This window comes from Jaculus jaculus, chromosome 17 (genome assembly GCF_020740685.1).
Source record: "Jaculus jaculus isolate mJacJac1 chromosome 17, mJacJac1.mat.Y.cur, whole genome shotgun sequence".
NCBI classification, from domain to species: Eukaryota; Metazoa; Chordata; class Mammalia; order Rodentia; family Dipodidae; genus Jaculus; species Jaculus jaculus.
Genome location: NC_059118.1, coordinates 19,776,840 through 19,798,658, shown reverse-complemented (window position 1 = coordinate 19,798,658; position 21,819 = coordinate 19,776,840). Strand labels below are relative to the sequence as shown.

Sequence of the window (21,819 nt, the reverse complement as noted above, 5' to 3'; positions counted from 1 at the left end):
CAGAGTGAATTCTAGGTCATCCTGGGCTACAGCAAGACCCTACCTCAAAAAAGGGGGGTTGGCACATGCCTTTAATCCCAGCACTTGGGAGGCAGAGGTAGGTGGATCACCATGAGTTTGAGGCCATGCTGAGACTATGTAGTGAACTCCAGGTCAGTCTGGGCTACATAGTGAGACCCTACCTCAAAAAAAAAAAAAAAATTAAAAGGGGGGTGTGGTGGTACATGCCTTTAACACCAGCACTCAGGAGCAGAGGTAGGAGGATTACCATGAGTTGGAGGCCACCCTGAGAATACAAAGTGAATTCCAGGTCAGCCTGGGCTAGAGCAAGACCCTGCCTCGTAAAAAGATAAAAAACAGATGCCAGAAGTTTGGGGAAGTGGCTCAAACAGTTAAAAGTGTTTGTCACATATGCATTAAGGACCTGAGTTCAGAACCCCAGAGCACAGGTTGGCATGGTAGTGCAGGCCTGTAATCCCAGAGCTGGAGGCAGAGAAAGAGAATCCCTAGGGTCTACTGGTTGGCAGATCTACCTGAATTGGTAAGCTCCAAATTCAAGGAGATCTTATTTCAAACAATAAGGTAGAAAGCCACTGAGGAGACATCTGGCCTCCACACAAATTTGTACACACTATAAATTCATGCACACTCACACATGCATTTGTGCCCACACAAATACCTATGCATATATACATGCATATCACACATACACACACATTCCTTCTAACTCCCTCTCTCCCAAAAATATAGCCAAGTGTGGTGGCTCAAAAAAAAAAAAAAAAAGGAAGCACTAGGTGTGGTAGTACAAGCCTTTAATCGTAGCACTTGGAGTAGGATTGCTGTGAGTCAGCCTGGGTTAGTGAGACCCTACCTCAAAAAAGCTTAAAAAAAAAAAGGTGGGAGAGAGAGAGAGGAAAGAAGGCAAAGAGGAAGACAGACATGATCAAAAAGGTCAAATTCTACAGAAATGGTATGTATATTACATGAGAGAATCAATGGAACTACAAAGAATAACAGCACTTAGAGCAGTGATTCTAAAAGGAGTTAAAGACGTGGTAGTGCACGCCTTGAATCCCAGCACTTGAGAGGCACAGATAGGATCGCCATGAGTTCAAGGCCACCCTGAGAATACAGAGTGAATTCCAGGTCAGCCTGAGATAGAGTGAGAACCTACCTCGAAAAGCCAAAAAGAATGATGCTTTCTAAATCTATTAGGAAGTCACAATCCAGGGGGCTCCAGAATTTTTTGTGTCCCTCGACTCCCAAATGTTTACAAGGAACCTTTGATGCCCAATGTGACAGCATTTGTAGGTGATTCATTTGGGAGGTAGTTAGGTCATAAATGGAGCCTTCATTAAAGTCTCTTGGAAGAAGACCTATCTAATCTGCCACATGTGGGTACAAGTACCTATCGTCTGGGGTTAGAGAGATGGTTCAGTGCTTTAGATGCCTACTTGCAATGCCTGACAGCCTGGGTACAATTTCACAATACCTACCTACAGCCAGATGCACAAAGTGGTGCATATATTTGGAATTCATTTGCAATAGCAAGAGGCCCTGGTGTACCCATTCGCATTCTCTCTCTCTCTCTCTCTCTCTCTCTCTCTCTCTCCCTTACAAAAAAATTAATAAAATATTAAAAGAAAAAAAAGGTTGGACATTGTGGTGCACACCTTTAATCCCAGCATGAGGTAGGAGGATTGCTGTGAGTTCAAGGCCAGCCTGAGACTACAAAATGAGTTCCAGGTCAGCCTGAGATGGGGGCGGGAAAAAAAGAGTCTCACCAGAGGAAGAGCTGTTAACAGGAACCAAATCATCTGGCACCCTGACTTTGGAAGTCCCATCCTCCATGTTGTAGTCAGGTTTGTGTTAGTAGCAGAAATCACCTGACCAAGAGCAGCTTGTGGGGAAAAGGGTTTGTTTTGGCTTATAGACTAGAGGGGAAGCTCCATGATGGCAGGGGAAAATGATGGCATGAGTAGAGGGTGAACATCGCCTCCTGACCAACATCAGGTAGACAACAGCAACAGGAGAATGTGCCAAATACTGTCAAGGGGAAACTGGCTGTAACACCCATCAGCCCGCCCCAACAATACACTGCCTCCAGGTGGCGTTAATTCCCAAATCTCCATCAGCTGGGAACCTAGCATTCAGAACACCTAAATTTATGAGGGACACATGAATCAAACCACCACACTCCAGAACTTAATAAATAAATTTGTTTTATTTAAACCTAGTTTATAGGATTTGACTATAGCAGCCAAAACCAGATGGTGAAATTTTCCAAGTGACTTTGTCTCCTTATGCTTATTTCGTCATCTCTAAATTGGAAATAAGCCAAGCAAGGTGGCACATGCCCGTAATACCAGCACCCAGGAGGTTTAGGCAAAATGATTTCAGTTCCAGGTCAGTAGGCTACAGAGAAAAATCTTGTCTCAAATAATAAAAATTGAGGCTGGAGAAATGGCTTAGGGGTTAAAAGGTGCTTGCTGATGGAACTGGGTTCAGTTTCCCAGCATCTATTTAAAGCCAGATGAACAGGGCTGGAGAAATGGCTCAGGGGTAAAGGTGCTTTTTGGTAAAGTCTGATGGCCCAGATTTGATTCCCCAGCACCCACATAAAGCCATGCCAAGGTGGCACATGCATCTGGAGTTCATTTGCAATGGAAGGAGGCCCTGGCATACCCATATTTATTCTCTCTCTCTCTCCCCCCCTCAAATAAATAAAAATAAAGGCAGATGCACAACATGGTACATGGATCTAGAATTTGTTTGCAGTAGCAAAAGGCCCTAGTGTGCCCATTTATTCCCTCCCTCTCTCCCTGCTCTCTCTTTCTCTTTCTCTACCCTCTCCCTCTCTCTAATACATCAATTTTAAAAATAGTAAAAACTTAAAGGGGCCTAGGGAGATGGTGCAGTGGATAAAAGCACTTGCTGAGAAGCATGACAACCAGATTCAGATCCCTAGAACCCATAAAAGCCAGATACAGTCTATAATCTAAGCCCTCCTGCTGCAAGATAGGAGGCAGAGACTTAGGAGAATCCTGGGAGTTTAAGGGCCTAGCTGGATCATATAGCAATGAATAATAAACAAGGGGAAAGGCAAGGGCTGACACCTGTAAATTGTACTCTGACCTCTCATGCTCCATAGTATGCATACATGTGTACACACCAAGAGAGAAATCATAGCACATCTCATATTACTATAAGACTTACTCTAGCCTTAAAAATGGTTATCAAGGGCTAGAGAGATGGCTTAGTGGTTAAGGCACTTACCTTCGAAGCCTAAGGACCCAAGTTTGATGACCCAGTAACCACATAAGCCAGATGCACAAGGTGGTATATGCATCTGGAATTTGTTTACAGCAGCTGAAGGCCCTGGTGTGCCCATTTTCTATCTGCCTCCCTCTCTAAAAAAAATAAAATAAAAAGATTTTAAAAAAAAAAGTGATGGACGTGGTGGCATACACCTTTAATCCTAGAACTCGGGAGACAAAGGTAGGAGAATCGTTCGAGACCACCCTGAAACTACATAGTGAATCCCAGGTCAGCCTGAGCTAGAATGAGACCCTACCTCAAAAAATGAAAAAGAAAGAAAGAAATTAAAAAATTAAAGAGAGACTAATTGAGACAGGAGGGGACGTGATGAAGGGTAGATTTGTGAGGGGGGAAGTGGGAGAGGGGAGGGAATTATCAGGGTTTATTATTGATAATTATGGAAGCCATCAATAAAATTAAAAAAAAATAAAGATGGTAAAGTATTCAAAACACAAAAGTAAGTAAATAAATTTGGGCTGGGCATGATGGCATACACCTTTAATTCCAACACTTGGGAGACAGAGGTAGGAGGATTGCTGTGAGTTCAAGGCCAGCGTGAGACTACACGATAAATTCCAGGTCAGCCTGGGTGAAAATGAGACACCACCTTGAAAAAACAAAAAATAAATAAATAACTTAATTAATTAAATTCGGGGTAGAGAGATGGCTCAGTAGTAAAGGTCCTTGCCTGCAAAGCCTAACAACTAGGGTTCTCCACATAAAGCCAGATGCACAGTGGAACATGCACTTTGAGTTCATTTGCATTGGCAAGAGGTCCTGGTACACCCATTTCCCTGCCCCACCTCTTTTTCTCTTTATCTCTCTCTCAAATAAATAAATAAGTAAATTTTTAATATTTATGTTTATTTATTTATTTATTTGACAGAGAAAGAGGGAGAGAGGGGGGGGAGAGGGAGAGAATGGGCACGCCAGGGCCTCCAGCCACAGCAAATAAACTCCAAACATGTGTGCCCCCTTATGCATCTGGCTAAGGTGGGTCCTGAGGAACTGAACCGGGGTCCTTTGGCTTTGCAGGCAAACGCCTTAACAGCTAAGCCATCCCTTCAGCCTGATAAATAAAAATATTATTTTAATTTTTTTTTTTGAGAGCGACAGACACAGAGATAAAGACAGATAGAGGGAGAGAGAGAGAATGGGCATGCCAGGGCTTCCAGCCTCTGCAAACAAACTCCAGACGCGTGCACCCCCTTGTGCATCTGGCTAACGTGGGTCCTGGGGAACCGAGCCTCGAACCGGGGTCCTTAGGCTTCACAGGCAAGCCCTTAACCGCTAAGCCATCTCTCCAGCCCAATAAAAATATTTTTAAGAACAAATAAATAAGACTACTTCATCTCCTTTGATTTCCTTCTTCATCTGGAAAATGGGAATATCAGCATCACAAGGCTGTTCGGTGGGAGACAAAGTAAAATAAATGTCCAAATAACATTATTTTTCTTTTTGTGTGGTTCTAAAACATGCATGTGGACGTCAGAGGTCAACTTCAGAGTGAGTATACGTCCTCTCCTTTCACCTTGTATGAGGCAGGGTCTCTCTTGTTTTGCCACTGGAAAAGGCAGACTAGCTGGCTCACAAGCTTCAGGATTCTCCTGATTTTGCCTCTAATTTCCGTAAGAGTACTGGAATTATTATAGACACATGCACAATGCTGTATCCAGCTCTACCTGGATACTGGGGATCCAACGATGGTCATAGGCTTGCAAAGCAAGTGCCTTTGACCACTGAGGCATCTCCCTATAAGCCAGGTGCACAAACTGGCACATGCAATAGTTGGAGGCCCTGGTATGCCCATTCTCTTTCTCTGTCTGTCTCTGTTTCTCTCTCTCTAATAAATAAATAAATAAATAACAATATTTAAAAAGTAGCCAGGCATGGTGGCTCATGCCTTTAATCCCAGCACTCAGGAGGCAGAGGTAGAAGGATTACTGAGAGTTCAAAGCCAGTCTAAGATTACATAGTGAATTCCAGGTCAGCCTGGGCTACAGCAAAACCATACCTTGAAAAAAAAAAAAAAAGTAGGCTGAAGAGATGGCATAGAGGTTAAGGTGCTTGCCTGCACAGCCTACAGACCCATGTTCAAGTTTCCAAGCCCTACATAAGCCAGAAGCACAAGGCACACAAGGTCACACAAGCGCACAGGTGGCGCACACGTATGGAGTCCGACTGCAGTGGATGGAGACCCTGGTATGCCCATTCTCTCTATACATATATTTTTTTCTCAAATAAATAAATATTAATGTTTCAGTATTAGACTAAACAAAGACCTTATTTATGGTTTTAGTCATTAAGTTCAAATTCCTGAATAAAAGTTTAGTCAAATAATTTTACTTCCTTAGCAGGGCATAGTAGTGCATGCCTTAAATCCTAGCACTCAGGAGGCAGAGGTAGGAGAATCGTACATTGAAGGCCACCCTTAGAATACATAATGGACTCCAGGTCAAGAAATAAATAAATAAATAATAACCAAGCGTGGTGGCACATGCCTTTAATCCCAGCCCTTGGGAGGCAGAGGTAGGAGGATCACCTTGAGTTTGAGGCCATCCTGAGACTACATAGTGAGTTTCAGGTCAGCCTGGACTTGAATGAAACACTACTTCGAAAAAAAAAATAATAATCAGCATCATCCTCTTACTTCCCTGACTGTGAGTTACCATGAGTCCAACCAGGCCTCCAAAGAGTCTACCAGCCAGCAAAAATCACAACTTATTGTTAATTCATTCTCTTTCCCAGATAGGTGGTGTTTCACAGCAGTTGTCTGCCCCTAATGATGTAAATTGAGTAGTCACTCCTTTACACATGAAGACAAAGTGCTCACAATAATAGCCAATGGAAGATCTAGACAATACCAATGAAGAACTGCCATATTTTTTTTTCGCAAAGAAACATACTTGCAAAACCCAAAGACAGCAAGTAATAGTCTTCAGCCTCAAATTCATGAACACACCAAGCTTGGGAGCACATGCTTGTAATCTGAGCACTTGAGAGCCTAAGGCAAAAGGTTTGTAAATTCAAGTCCAGCCTGGACTACATAGCAAGACTCTGTCATAAAAAATGTAATATATGGAATAGGCACCATACTTTCACAGCAAAGTGGTGCCTTTAGCAACCTAGAAACACCAGAGCAGAGGCATTGCTTCACTGTCCGTGTGGATCTGATGCAGCCAGAATCCTCATCACACCACTAGCAACACATGGAATGTTCTCCAGTCATTCATAAGCAGAGGTCATTTATTTCTTCACCCAACATTCACCGTAGCTACTCTGCCAGAAATTACTAGGTACTAGATGTAAAGATAAGCAAAACTGCCAGGCATGGTGGCGCATGCCTTTAATCCCAGCACTCGGGAGGCAGAGGTAGGAGGATTGCTGAGTTAGAGGCCACTATACACAGTGAATTCCAGGTCAGCCTGAGCTAGAATGAGACCCTAACTCGAGGAAAAAAAGACGATAAACAAAACTGGATATGGTGACACAAACAGAATCCCAGTACTCTGGGAGGCTGAAGTAGAAGGACCACAAATTTGAGGCCAGCCTCAACTATACAACATGAATCTTTAAAAAAAAAAAAAAAGGTGAGGTCCTGTCTTTGAGTAGGTTGTAATCTAGGCATGAAAACACACCCAAAAAGGCGGGGGCTGGACAGATGGTTTATCAGCTAAGGCACTTGCCTGCAAAGCCTAAGGACCCATGTTGTACTCTCCAGGTCCCACGCAAGCCAGATGCACAGTGACACAAGCATACAAGGTTGCAGATATGCACAGGTGGCATACACATCTGGAGTTCAACTGCAGCAGCTGGAGGTCCTGGTGTGCCAATTCTGTGTGTCTCCCTCTATCTCTCTCTCTCTCTCTCTCTCTCATTTAAAAAAAAAAAAAAGAGTTGGGCTGGAAAGATGGCTTAGTGGTTAAGTGCTTGCCTGTGAAGCCTAAGGACCCCAGTTCAAGGCTCGATTCCCCAGGACCCATGTTAGCCAGATGCACAAGGGGGCGCACACATCTGGAGTTCGTTTTCAGTGGCTGGAAACTCTGGCACGCCCATTCTCTCTCTTGCTCTCTGCCTGCCTCCCTACCTCTCTCTCTCTGTGTGTCACTCTCAAATAAATAAATAAATAAATAGTCACTTTGTTGGGCTTGCCTCAAAAAAAAGAAATAGTGTGATTATTGCCAAACCATACCCAAACTACAATGTATAAAATGAAAATCCTGTTGGGCATGGTGGTGCACACTTTTAATCCCAATACTAGGGAGGCTGTGGTAGGAGGTTCACCATGAGTTTGAAGCCACCCTGAGACTACAGAGTGAGTTCCAGGTCAGCCTGAGCAAAAGTGAGCTCCTACCTCAAAAAAAAAAGAGGGTTGAAGAGATGGCTTAGCAGTTAAGGCGCTTGCCTGCAAAACCTAAAGACCCAGGTTTGATTCCCCAGGATCCATGTAAACCAGATGCAAAAGGTGGCGCATGTGTCTGGAGTTCATTCGCAGTGGCTGGAGGCCCTAGCAGGCCCATTCTCTCATTTCCTCTCTCTCTCATATAATACACACACACACACACACACACACACACAATTTTAAAAAAAAGATAAAAGGGCTGGAGAGATGGCTTAGTGGTTAAGCGCTTGCCTGTGAAGCCTAAGGACCCTGGTTTGAGGCTTGATTCCCCAGGACTCACGTTAGCCAGATGCACAAGGGGGCGCACACATCTGGAGTTTGTTTGCAGTGGTTGGAGGCCCTAGTGCACCCATTCTCTCTCTCTTTCTCTGTCTGCATGCCTCTTTCTCTGCCTGTTGCTCTCAAATAAATAAAAATAAACAAAAAAAATTTTTTTAAAGCCAGGTGTGGTGGTACACCCCTTTAATCCCAGCACTTGGGAGGCAGAGGTAGGAAGATCGCCATGAGTTTGAGGCCACCCTGAGACTACATAGCAAATTTCAAGTCAGCCTGGGCTAAAGTGAGACCCTACCTCGAAAAACCAAAAACAAAAAGGGGGAGAGGGTACCTGAAGGGTCCAAGGGAAGCTTTGATTAGGAATAGTTGATTAAGTAAATAAATATATTTTTTATTTATAATAAATAGTTTTGGGTTTTTTTTTTTGGTTTTTCGAGGTAGGGTCTCGCTCTAGCCCAAGTTGACCTGGAATTCACTATGATGCCTCAGGGTGGCCTCGAACTCACAGCAGTCATCCTACCTCTGCCTCCCAAATGCTGGGATTAAAAGTGTATGCCAGCCGGGTGTGGTGGCGCACGCCTTTAATCCCAGCACTCGGGAGGCAGAGGTAGGAAGATCCCTGAGAGTTCGAGGCCACCCTGAGACTACATAGTGAATTCCAGGTCAGCCTGAGCCAGAGTGAGACCCTACCTCGAAAAACCAAATAAATAAATAAATAAATAAATAAATAAAATAAATAAAATAAAAGTGTATGCCACCACACCTGAGTGATAAATAATTTTTTTCAAGGACTTGAAATGCAGCTTAGTGGTAGAGTACTTGTGTAGTATGCACAAGCCGTGAGTTCAATGCCCAAAGGGCAGGGAGTCTAAATTCTTGGCTTAAGCCTTCAAGTTGGCCAATCAGTAAAATGGAGCATGTTAGGACATTCAAGGAGTTCATGGTAACTTAAATCAGTTTAAATATTAGTACAGATCTCTGTCAGCTTTGTTTGTTAGCAATGTGCTTTAAACCTGCCCTTCTGTATCTTGATATGGATATGATGGATATCTGTAAAGAGAATGGAGCCTAAGATGCAAAACACTTTCTATATTACTATTATTATGGAGGGATTATCTATACTGGACTGAAGAACTTTGAAAGAGCGCTGTACTTTTATGAGCAGGCTATCACCACTCCTGCCATGGCTGCCAGTCATATAATGTTGGAATCATATAAAAAGTATATTTTAGTGTCTCTGATGTTACTTGGCAAAGTACAGCAGCTGCCAAAATATACATCTCAGATTGTTAGTAGGTTTATTAATAAGCCTCTCAGCAATGCCTACCATGAGTTAACACAAGTGTATTCAACCAATAACCCCCTCAGAGCTGTGAAACCAGGTGACCAAGCAGTGAGACGTTCACTCGTGACAACAACATGGGCCTGGTGAAGCTGTGCCTGTCTTCACTCTATAAGAAGAACATTCAGAGGCTAACCAAGACCTTTTTAACACTATCATTACAAGATATAGCAAGTCGTGTACAATTATCTGGACCTCAGGAGGCAGAAAAATATGTACTACATATGACAGAAGATGGTGAAACTTTTGCAAGTATTAATCAAAAGGATGGTATGGTCAGTTTCCATAATAATCCTGAAAAATACAATAACCCAGCTATGCTTCATAACACTGATCAAGAGATGCTGAAGTGCATAGAGCCCAATGAGCGGCTGAAGACCATGGATCAGGAGATCACAGTGAAGCCCCAGTTTGTGCAACAGAGTCTGGGCTCACAAGAGGATTTGGGAAACAAGCCCTCCAGCTATCCCTGAAACCAGCACTTGTCCTGAGTTAGCAGAACTGCCACCTTGAGCATAGCACGAGGAGGGCAGTGGGGAGAGCCAGGACGGCTCCACCTGGACCTTCAGAAACTCAGTTTTGTTTTGACAGCTTCAGCCCTACGTGCTTTCAGAAAACCATTGTCTCCGCAAAGAAAGGGAAAAAATCAAACTTCAGTCTGTTGTGGATTTATTTATCCTCAGATTATTGTTATTATTGCAATAAGTTTACCTTTCTGTTTTTATTCCTTAAAAAAATAATATTAGTACAGTATTAGGCTGAGCAGAAAACTGGTACAAATAGCTTCATAGTCTCACAATTCAAATTTCCAAATAAAGTCTAGACAAATAATCTTATTTCCTGGGCTGGAGAGATGGCTTATTGTTTAACAAGCTTGCCTGCAAAGCCTAAAGACCCAGGTTCAACTCCCTAGTACCCATGTAAGGCAGATGCACAAGGTGACACATGCATGTTTGTTTGTAGTAGCTGGAGGCCCCAGCATGCCCATTCTCGCTAAATAAATAAATAAATAAAATATTTTAAAACAATTATCTTATTTCCTGAACATAGTGAAAATGAGTTCAGCTAGGCCTTCAAAAAAAAAAATCAACCAGTCAATCTCAAAACCATTTACAGGGCTAGAGATGTAGCTCAGATGGTAAAGGGCTTGTCTTGTATGCACAAAACCCTGGGTTTGATCTCCAGCACCACAAAAACTGATCATGACAGCACACACCTGTAATCCCAACACTCAGGAGAGAAAGGCAGGAGAATCAGAAGTTCAAAACCATTTTCAGCTAAATGAAGTGAGAACAGTCTGGCACATATAAGACCTTGTCTCAAAAGGAAAAAGAAAATTGTAAGTTAATAACTGGATCTCAGTTACCACAAGAATTATGGCAGAGGAGAAACTAAAAGGTCCAGGAGAAGCTAAGTCATAAAGGTCCTGTGAGATGTTGAAGCAGAAACATGCCAAATGTTCACGTTATTTCAAGGCCAAAGTAATATTATTTACCTTTACCTGAAACTAAAAGCTGCTCTAAACAATACAGAACATTGTCACTGTTCTTAGTTACCAGAACAAGAGGGTAAGATGTTATTGCTGAAAATAACACATGCTTCAGTTGCACAACATAGAAATATTAAGCTGGAAGCTTCCTCCCTGCTGGAAAGCTTTCAGAAATGCCAGAGGGTGTTACGCAGGCTGCTTGGCGAGAAGTCATCAACAGTCTTATCCAGTTGTGGACACTGTGCTAACACACCCAAACTGTCAAGCAAGATGTGCCCACTGGTGTAATAGTGGCATAACTGTTCAGGGGGTAACCAATGGCTTTTTTTTTTTTTCTTTTGTTTTTTTGAGGTAGGATTTCACTCTAGCTCAGGCTGACCTGAAATTCACTATGTAATCTCAGGGTGGCCTTGAATTCACGGCAATTCTCCTACCTCTGCCTGTTGGAATTAAAGGTGTGTGCCACCACACCCAGGACCAGCTGCTTTCTGGTTGAATTTGAGGCCTGCTCCATAAGAGGGAAATCATGCTTGATACTGTAAAACTAGTCAAAAGTCTGTGGCTGGGAAGGTCATAAGCCCTAGGTGGGAAGCTATTATTATAATTTTGCTAAATGTACAGATCAGTATCAACAAATACTTTTAAGTATTTATGTTTATGCCCATAGACTCATGCTTCTTTCAGCCTCAGTCAGAGAAGCATCTTTTTGCAGTGGGTAGCAGTTATAGCTAAGACTCATAACCAGTCAAAGTGCTAAAAATAAGGGAGTACTGTCAACTCTAAATAGGACATCCTTATCACACCCTCAATGGCACAGGGAATATAACAAAAGCAGAATCAGAAAGAATGTAAGAGCCAGGTGTGGTGGCTGAGGTAGGAGGATTGCCATGAGTTCAAGGCCAGCCTGAGACTAAAGTGAGTTCTAGGTCAGCTTGAGCTAGACTGAGACCCCATCTCAAAAAGAAAGAGAGAGGGCTGGAGGGTTGGCTTAGTGATTAAGGCATTTGCCTGCAAAGCCAAAGGACCCAGGTTCAATTCCACAGGACCCACGTAAGCTAAATGCACAAGGGGTACATGCGTCTGGAGTTCTTCTGCAGTGGCTGGAGGCCCTGGCGTGTCCATTCGCTCTCTCCCTCTCTCTGCTGGGTTTTTGGGTTTTTTTTCTCTCTCTCAAATAAATAAATAAAAATAAAATTTTAAAAAATCCAAGAGGCTATAACTAAGTCATATAGAAACCTACTTTTTTGGACAATGAAACATTCAGAAGCCACAGACTGTTACTAGAAAATTTTCAGTGCCAGGCACGGGATACCTTCCAGTGAGTTGTTGGCCATGGACGTCCCTGATGCCCCCAAAACATTACAGGCCATTGTGGAGGCCTTGGTTTCCCACCAGGAATAGATGGTAAGACCCTATTGCTGAAGACTCCACATCGTTAAGCTGCAAATTCACTGAGAAATCCTGCTAGAGCTGAGCTGAAAACCTTCCTCCATGTAGACCAACTGACAGAAAGCTGGAAAAAGCCACACTGCATGCAGTTCAATGGGAGAGAGAGAAATTGCCAGTAAATATACTCAACAGTGGACCCTGCAAGCTTTATATTTGTCCAGCCAAAACAAATGAGCCAACGGGTGCAATTGTGGCATGTCTGTTATGGGTGAAACCAACTGCTCTCTAATTGGACTGGAGGCCCGCTCCATGGGAGGGAATACATCCCTGATACTGAAAACCTACAAGAGGTGTAGTCATGAGCACTAGAGCTGTAACATCTGCTGCTGTCTGGCTAAATGTATATATTATGCTCATCAAACTGCCCAGTAAGCACTTCTCTTAATGTTCATACCCATATCTCTATCACATCTTCCAAGGCTCAGGGTCTATTGCAGAAGAGGTGGCGGAAAGAATGTAAGAGCCAAAGGAAGGGTGGGACTCCTTATAATGTGCTCCTCCAGACACAAAATGGCTTGGATATCTATGACCTCACAGTGCGTGACACTACCTACACAAAACTATCATAATAGAAGGAAAGGATCATGACATCAAAATAAAAGAGACTGATTGAGAGGGGGAGGGGATATGATGGAGTAGAGTTTCAAAAGGGGTGGGGGAGGAGGGACCATGGAATATTGTTTACAATCATGAAAGTTGTCAATTTAAAAAATGAAATAAATTTAAAAAAAAAATAAAGCCATGGGCTGGAGAGATGGCTTAGCAGTTAAGCACTTGCCTGTGAAGCCTAAGGACCCTGATCAAGGCTCGATTCCCCAAGACCCACGTTAGCCAGATGCACAAGGGGGCGCATGTGTCTAGAGTTCGTTTGCAGTGGATGAAGGCCCTGGTGGGCCCATTCTCTGTGTCTCTCTATCTGCCTCTTTCTCTCTGTCTGTCACTCTCAAATAAATAAATAAAAATGAACAAAAAATTTAAAAATTAAAATAAAAATAAAAAAATAAAGCCACCGGCTGGAGGGATGGCTTACTGGTTAAGGTACTTGCCTGAAAAGTTCAAGGAACCAGGTTATACTCCCCAGGACCCACATAAGCCAGATGCACATGGTGGCACATGCTTCAGGAGTTCATTTGCAGAGGCTGAAGGCCCTGGCATGCCCATTTTCTCTAGCTCCCTATTCTCTCTTTCTCTCTCTCAAATAAATATTTGAAAAAAATACAGCCACTTCAAAGAATTCATTTATGATCTAAGTGTCTTGATTTTAATCTTTTTTCATTATGATACATAAACAAGCCACGCATGGTAGCTAATGCCTATAATCCAAGACTGAGGTAGAATCACCATGAGTACAAAGTCAGCCTGGGCTACAGAGTGAGTTCCAAGTCAGCCTAGAGTGAGACCCTGCCTCAAAAACAAACAAACAAACAAAAAAAGATACATAACAAGATTAAAGAGATGGGTGTGGTCGTGTGCTGGCATGTGTGCACACACACAAACACACAAGCCTTTAATCCAGGAGGTAGGATAATTTCTTTGAGTTCGAGGCCACCCTGAGGCTACACAGTAAATTCCAGGTCAGCCTGGACTAGAGTGAAACCCTACCTAAAAAGAGAGAGAGAGAGGAGTGCAAAAGGGAGTGTTTTTAGTAAAATTAACCTTAATAAAGGAAACAACAATCAGATGTGCTCTGAATTTTATGCAAAGACTAGCAACTTCAAACAGACTGTCTTAGTTGTCTTTTTCCAGCTGTTAACAGGAGACAACACTACAAGCTATCAATAGATACTAAAAAGGTATACACCGTAAACCAGACAGAGAAGCAAGCCTCTCCAAAACAAAGGGAAAAGGGCAGTTGGAAACCTGAATACATGAATACGAATAAATCACTGCTGTGATGTCAAAATAAGCCAGGCATGGTGGTGCACACCTTTAATCCCAGCACTCTGAGGCAGAGGTAGGAGGATCACCGTGAGTTCAAGGCCACCCTGAGACTACATAGTGAATTCCAGGTCAACCTGGACCACAGTAAAACCTTACCTCAAAAAAAAAAAAAAAGTCAAAATATCAAGGCAACCCTGAGACTATATAGTGAACTCCAGGTCAGCCTAGGCTAGACCTACCTCAAAAACACTGGAAAAAAAAATCAAAGTAACACTATTGTAGAGCTGTCTAATACTGTGTCTGACATAAAGTAACAGATTAATGCAAGGATAAATTACTTGCTAGCCAAATGTGGTGGTTCACACCTGTAATTCCATACTGTCAGACTGAAGCAATACTACCTGAGTTCAAGCCAGCCTGAGCTGAAATTTGAGACCCTGACTCAAAAAAAAAAGAAAAAAATCAGAAAGACAAGATAGAAAAATTTTAGCCAGGCATGGTGGCACAAACTTTTAAACCCAGCACTCATGAGTTAGAGGTAAGAGGATCACTCTGAGTTCAAGACCAAGCTGGAACTACAGAGTAAGTTCCAGATCAGCCTGGACTAGAGTAAGACCCTGCCTCAAAAATACTCAAGAAAAAAATTAAAGAGGGCTTGGGAACACCAAGCATGGTGGTGCACACCTTTAATCCCAGCACTCAGGTGGCAGAGGTATGAGGATCAGGCCACCCTGGGATTAGTGAGTTCCAGGTCAACCTGTGCTAGAGTAAAACCCTGCCTTGGGACAAAAAGGAGAAGGGTTGGGAAGATGGTTCAATAAAGTGCTTGCTACACAAGCATTAAGACCTAAATTCAGATTTCCATCACTAAATAAAAACCAGGTATGCATGTCTCTTAACCCCACAGCTGTAAAGTTAGAGACAGGAAAATATTGGAGCATGTTGGCTAGCTAATCTAGCCAAATTGATAAGCTCCAGTTTCAGTGAGAGACCCTATCTCAAAAAAAAAGGAAAGCAGGGGCTGGAGAGATTGCTTAGCAGTTAAAGTACTTGCCTGCAAGGACCCAGGTTCGAATCCCCAGGATCCACGTAAACCAGATGCACAAGTTGGCACAAGCATCTGGTGTTCATTTGCAGTGGCTAGGGGCCCTAGTGTGCCCATTCTCATTCTCCCTCCCTCCCTCCCTCTCTCCCTTTCTCTTTCCCCCTCCCCCTCCCCCTCTCCCCCTCCACCCCCCCCCTCGTCTCAATTTAAAAAAAGAAAAAGTAGGGCCAGGCATGTTGGCACACACCTTTAATCCCAGCACTTGGGAGGCAGAAGTAGTAGGATCCCCATGAGTTTGAGGTCATCCTGAGACTACATAGTGAATTCCAGGTCAGCCTGAGCTACAGTGAGACTCTGCCTCAAAATTTAAAAGAAAGAGGACGGGGGTGGGGGGTGGCTGGAGAGATTGCTTACCAATGAAGGCACCTGCCTGTAAAGACAAAGGACCTGGGTTCAATTCCCCAGGAACTGCATAAGCTAGATATACAAGGTGGTGCATGTATCTGAAGTTCATTTGTAATGGCTGCAGGTCCTGGCGTGCCCATTTTCTTTCCCTCCCCCCCCCCCTCTCTCTCTCTCCTTTCCTCTCTCTCAAATAAATTTAAAAAATTAAATATTAAAAAACAAAAAGTAAGCTGGGCATGGTGGCGCACACCTTTGATCCCAGCACTTAGGAGGTAGAGATAGGAGGATTACCATGAGTTCAAGGCCACCCTGGGACTACATAGTGAATTCGTGGTCAGCCTGAGCTAAAGTGAGACCCTACCTCAAAAAAAAAAAAGAAAAAAAAGTAGCCGGGCATGATAGTGCACACCTTTAATCCAAGCACTTGAGAGGCAGAGGCAGGAGGATCACCGTGAGTTCAAGGCCACCCTGAGACCACACAGTGAATTCCAGATCAGCCTGGGCTAGACCCTACCTCGGGGGGGGGGGGAGTCGATGGGCTGAAGAGATGGCTCAGCGGTGAAGGTACTTACTTGCAAAGTCTACTAACCCAGGTTCAATTCCCCAGTACCCACATAAAGCCAGATGTACAAAGTGGCACATGCATTAGGAGTTTGTTTGCAGCAGCTAGAGTCCCTGTTGCACCCATTCTCTCTGCCTGTCTCTCTACTTGCAAATAAATATATTAAAATTAATTTTTTAACAAATTTATTTTTTAGGGCTGGAGAGATGTCTTAGTGGTTAAGCACACTTGCCTGTGAAGCTTAAGAACTCCAGTCCAAGGCTGGATTCCCCAGGTCCCATGTTAGCCAAATGCACAAGGGGGTGCACACATCTGGAGTTTGTTTGCAGTGGCTGGAGGCCCTGGCACGCCCATTCATATTCTCTCTTTCTCCCCCCCCCCTCTGCCTCTTTCTCTGTCTGTTGCATACATATGCATACATACACACACATGCACACACTAAGCCAGGTGTGGTAGCAAAACTCAGGAGGTTGAAGTATAAGGACTGCTGTGAGTTCCAGGCCAGCCTAAGACTACATAGTGAATTCCAGGTCAGCCTGAGCTAGAGTGAGACCCTACCTCAGAAAAATAAAAAAATAAAAAGAGCTGGAGAGATGGAGGTTAAGGCACTTGCCTGCAAAGTCAAAGGACCCAAGTTTGATTCCCCAAGATCCACATGAGCGAAAAGCACAAAGTGACGCACGCATCTGGAGTTTATTTGCACTGCCTGGAGGCCCGGACCCAACAATTCTCTCTCTCTCTCTCTCTCTCTCTCACACACACACACACACACACACACACATAAAAGAGTGATCAAGAATGATACCCAATATCAACGTCTGCACCTCCACATGCACACACGTGTACCCACACACACATATGAACATGTATGCATATATACATTACACAAAATAAATTTTGGGGTTTGGTTTTTTGTGGGGTTTGGTTTTGTTTGTTTGTTTTGAGGTAGGGTCTCACTCTAGCCCAGGCTGACCTAGAATTCACTCTGTATTCTCAGGGTGGCCTCAAACTCATGGTGATCCTCCTAACTCTGCCTCCCAAGTCCTGGGACTAAAACCATGCGCCCACGCCCGGCTGAGTTGTTTTTTGTTTTTTGTTTTTAATTTTTTAAATATATTTTAAATGGATGGACCTGGAAAGTATTATACTAAGTCAGGTAACCCAGGCCCAGAAAGCCAAGCGCCACATGTTCTCTCTCATATGTGGATCCTAGCTACAGATGACTGGGCTTCTGTGTGAGAATGAAAATACTTAGTAGCAGAGGCCAGTAAGTTGAAAAGGAGACATAAAGGGTGGAGAAAGGAAGGGAGGAGGATACTTAATAGGTTGATATTGTATATATGTAATTACAATGATTGTAATGGGGAGGTAATATGATGGAGAATGGAATTTCAAATGGGAAAGTGTGGGGGTGGGGAGGGAGGGAATTACAATGGGATATATTTTATAATCATGGAAAATGTTAATAAAAATTAAAAATATATATATATTTTTGTATTTACTTATTTATTTGAGAGAAAGAGGTAAAGAGAGAGAGAGAAAGAGAGAGAGAATGAATATGAATGGGCACACCAGAGCTTCCAGCCACTGAAAACAAACTCCAGACGCATGCACCCCCTTGTGCATCTGGCTTATGTGGGTCCTAGAGAATCAAACCGGGATTCTTTGGCTTTGCAGGCGCCTTAACCACTAAGCCATCTCTCCAGCCCCAGAGTTGTTTTTGTTGTTGTTGGTTTTTGTTTTTGTTTTTTGAGGTAGGGTCTTGCTCTAGCCCAGGATGACCTGAAATTTACTATGTAGTCACGAACTGGCCTCAATCTCATGTCCTCCTAACTCTGCCTACCAAGTGCTGAGATTAAAGGCATGTGCCACTACAACTGGCTGTACAAAAGACATTTTTAAGAGAAAACTTCTTTTAAAAATATTTTATTTGGGGGCTGGAGAGATGGCTTAGCAGTTAAGCACTTGCCTGTGAAGCCTGAGGACCCCGGTTCAAGGCTCAATTCCCCAGGACCCACATTAGCCAGATGCACAAGGGGTCATACGTGTCTGGAGTTTGCAGTGGCTGGGGGCCCTGGCGCACCCATTCTCTCTATCTGCCTCTTTCTCTGTCACTCTCAAATAAATAAATACAAATAAACAAAAAATATTTTATTTGGTAAAAAGCCGGGTGTGGTGGCACACTCTTTTAATCCAAGCACTTGGGAGGCAGAGGTAGAAGGATCACCGTGAGTTCAAGGCCACCCTGAGACTATGTAGTAAATTCTAGGTCAGCCTGGGCTAAAGCAAGACCCTACCTCAAAAAAACTTTTATATGTGTGTGTGTGTGTGTGTGTGTGTGTATACACACACATACATATATATATATACACACACATACATACATATATATACACATACATATATACATATATATATATATATATACACTCCACATATATGTGTGTGTGTGTGTATGTTTGAGAGAGAGAGAGAGGCAGATAGAGCGAATGGGTGCACTAGGGCCTCTAGCCACTGCAAATAAACTCCAGACACATGCAGCACCACCATACGGGTGCTGCAGTGTCTGGAGGCCCAGATCCAACAATTCTCTCTCTCTCTCTCTCTCTCTCACACACACACACATACACACACACACACACACAAAAGAGTGATCAAGAATGATACCCAATATCAACCGCTGTACCTCCACATGCACACACGTGTACCCATACACACATATGAACATGTATGCATATATATATCACACAAAAGAAATTTTGGGGTTTGGTTTGTGGGGTTTGGTTTTATTTGTTTGGTTTTTTTTTTTTTTTTTTGGCTTATATAGGCACTAGGGTATTGAACCTGGGTCAGCATGCCTTTAATTTCAGCACTTGGGAGGCAGAGGTAGGAGGATCACCATGAGTTCAAGGCCACCCTGAAACTACATAGTGAATTCCAGGTCAGCCTGGGCTAGAATGAGAACCTACCTCGAAAAAGAAAATTAGTACAAGTACAAAATGAATTACCTCACTTCTCACCTAACAATTTATACTAGTCTTCAACTAAGCATTACCTCCTAAATAAACCTCAGTTAAATTCGGGTGGTATATTGATTCTGATACATGTAGATTTCTCTTTAATATCTTATCTACAGATAACACACCAACTGCTGCTTGAATAATATACACAGAGCTCTGGCACACAGCTGCAAGCCTCAGAGTTGGAATCAGCACACTGCCTTTCAATGACACAGATTGTCACAAAGCAACACAGTGTACAGACCAAAATCACTAAAGATGGGTAGCACTTCTAATAAAGATAATGTTCTGTAAGCGTTAGCAGAGTTGTTGAAATGCCAATGCTAAGACTTAACAGACTCAATGTAATCACTTCATAGCAGTAACAGAGTATGAAAACTCAGCCATCCAGAGTTTAACATAAAATGTTAAGAGTTGTCACATGACCCTTAGAGTTGCGCATATTAAATAATGTAACAGAGGGCTGGAGAGATGGCTTAGCGGTTAAGTGCTTGCCTGTGAAGCCTAAGGACCCCAGTTCAAGACTCGATTCCCCGGGACCCACAGATGCGTTTGCAGTGGTTGGAGGCCCTGGCACGCCCATTCTCTCTCTCTATCTGCTTCTTTCTCTCTCTCTCGCTCTCAAATAAATAAAAATAAATAATGGAACACAAATCAGTGAAAAGTCATTTAAACTGGCTGAAACTGATAAGAATGCATATTATTATCGTGTCTAAATTTGTCTATCATTACAAACAATGCACAGTGCTAAAAAGAAAATATGAGTCACAATTCAAAAACAAGAGGAAAGGGGGAAAAATTGAACAGAGGAAAGCTTTGTATACAAATACCACTAAGAAATTCCTAAAAATATTATCCGTGACAACCACTTTGACTTGGATTAAGACGGAAAGGTCCAGTGTCCTCTACTCCGGAACAAACTCGTCAAGCACCCCAAATGTCCATTCCAGCCTCATCCAACTCACCAAGAGTCAGCCACATCCGCCAGCCAGCAAACGACAATAATCCAACAGATCTGAGTCACCCACTCCTCCGCAGTACGAGGTCATTCTCTATCTGGAAGCCCACTCTGCAAAGTTACCACTCCCAGGCTACCACCACCATGACCTGCTTAATGCTGATTCCCAGACCTCGGGCTCCCAGCCTCTTCTAACACTTTCCAGCTCACAACTCCCACGGGCCTCATCCCTGACTTTAACCCAAGGCAACCAACCGCTAATCTCACTTTTATAACAAGTTTCCTACCAGGGAACCACTTTTTTACTCAGGCGCCTCTGGGCAGCTAGGGATCCATCCAGCTTTGATGAACTCTTTTGTGCCCACTTCAGCTTCTGCCCTGGGCTGGGGAGGTAGATGGGTCATCGGTGAAAGGTGCTTGCTTGAGCTCTTGCCTTTCCAAGAACTACTAACTAGTCACCATTTAACTCAGAGAAGCTAAACTCCCCATGCCTTTTCTTACCCGGCCCGATCCCAGTCTGACGAATTCCTAGACCTCCCGAGGAAGAGACACGTCCCCCAGGTGCTTTAGGGGATCGAGCTACAGAAATCCCGAAAATTCCAAACACAAACTCCCCCAACCCCCTGCCTCGCCGCCGCTGCCGCCCCGATATGGTCAAGTTCTGGAGCGCTAGTATCAGGTGCCAAGGGCGCACGGCCACTACAGTTAAGTATCGGTGCTTTTTATTACTATTATTATTATTATCATCATCATCATCATCATTGCTCTCTTCCTTGACTACTAAGATCCCCAAATATCAAGCCGTTAAAGCCCTGAGTCGAGGCCAAGACCCTCAACCAAGCTTCCAGGCACTAGAGTTTGCCAAGTCGAACCCAAAGCCCCTCAAGGCCCAAGCCGCCAGAACCATCTTGCTGGCCCAGGCCGCAGCACGTCAGGGGCCCAGGCCCCGTCCCCACCTCCCCCCTCCTCATTGTTGTGGGTCCCCGAGGCTCCGGCGAGGTGGGGGGGGGAACCGCCACAGGCTCGCTCTCGCTCTCTCTCTCTCTCTCTCTCTCTCTCTCTCTCTCTCCTCTCTCCCTCTCTCTCTCTTTCTCACCTCCCGAGCCCCGGATCCGGGCCGCACCGGACCGGGCTGGGCCGAAGGACCTCACGTTCGGCCGCGTCCGCCTGGACTGTGTCGGCGGCGGCGGGGAGCCCAAGCAGAAACTGGAGGCGGGAAGCAGCCAGCCAGGCCCCGGGCGCCGCGGACCGGTTCTGAACAAGCGTCGGTCTTTCTCCGGCGGCGGCGCTCTCTCAGCCTCCGCTCTCGGTCCGCGCCAGAAAGCTTCCCCCTCCCGGCCCGTCCGCGCAGCGACCCGGACGGCAACGCGCGCTACGGATAACAAAGTTCCGCTGGGAGCCAATGGGCGCTTGTTCCTCCCTCACGCAGGATGTGCGGTGATTCCTGACTGAATAAATACCGTTTAACCTCCACGGTAAGACCCTTCCAGGAAGGCGTGCAACACCGAAATCCCATGCCGGAATGTGCCTGGGAATAACGAGTCCGATCGAACAGATTTGTAGTCGTTAACCACCAGCAAGACACGTTCACCGTTCAAGTGCAATTGAGTCTGGGTTTTCTCCTCGTTCCTCAGTTTGGGATAACCCCAAAGGCTTTCGGAGAAATGAGGGA

General features: G+C 44.1%; 1 protein-coding gene and 1 pseudogene across 1 annotated transcript in view; one reads left to right on the top strand and one right to left on the bottom strand.

Annotated features, from left to right (window-relative positions):
- Rad54l2 (RAD54 like 2) overlaps window positions 1-21,428 on the bottom strand; it is a 124,438-nt gene extending 103,010 nt beyond the window's left edge. Inside the window, exon 1 of the mRNA XM_004664292.3 lies at window positions 21,244-21,428. The gene's annotated coding sequence lies outside the window, so the exon portion shown is untranslated. The remainder of the gene's footprint in view (window positions 1-21,243) is intronic.
- Window positions 940-9,811, top strand: LOC101601047 (annotated as a pseudogene).
- Window positions 21,429-21,819: the final 391 nt, after the last annotated feature.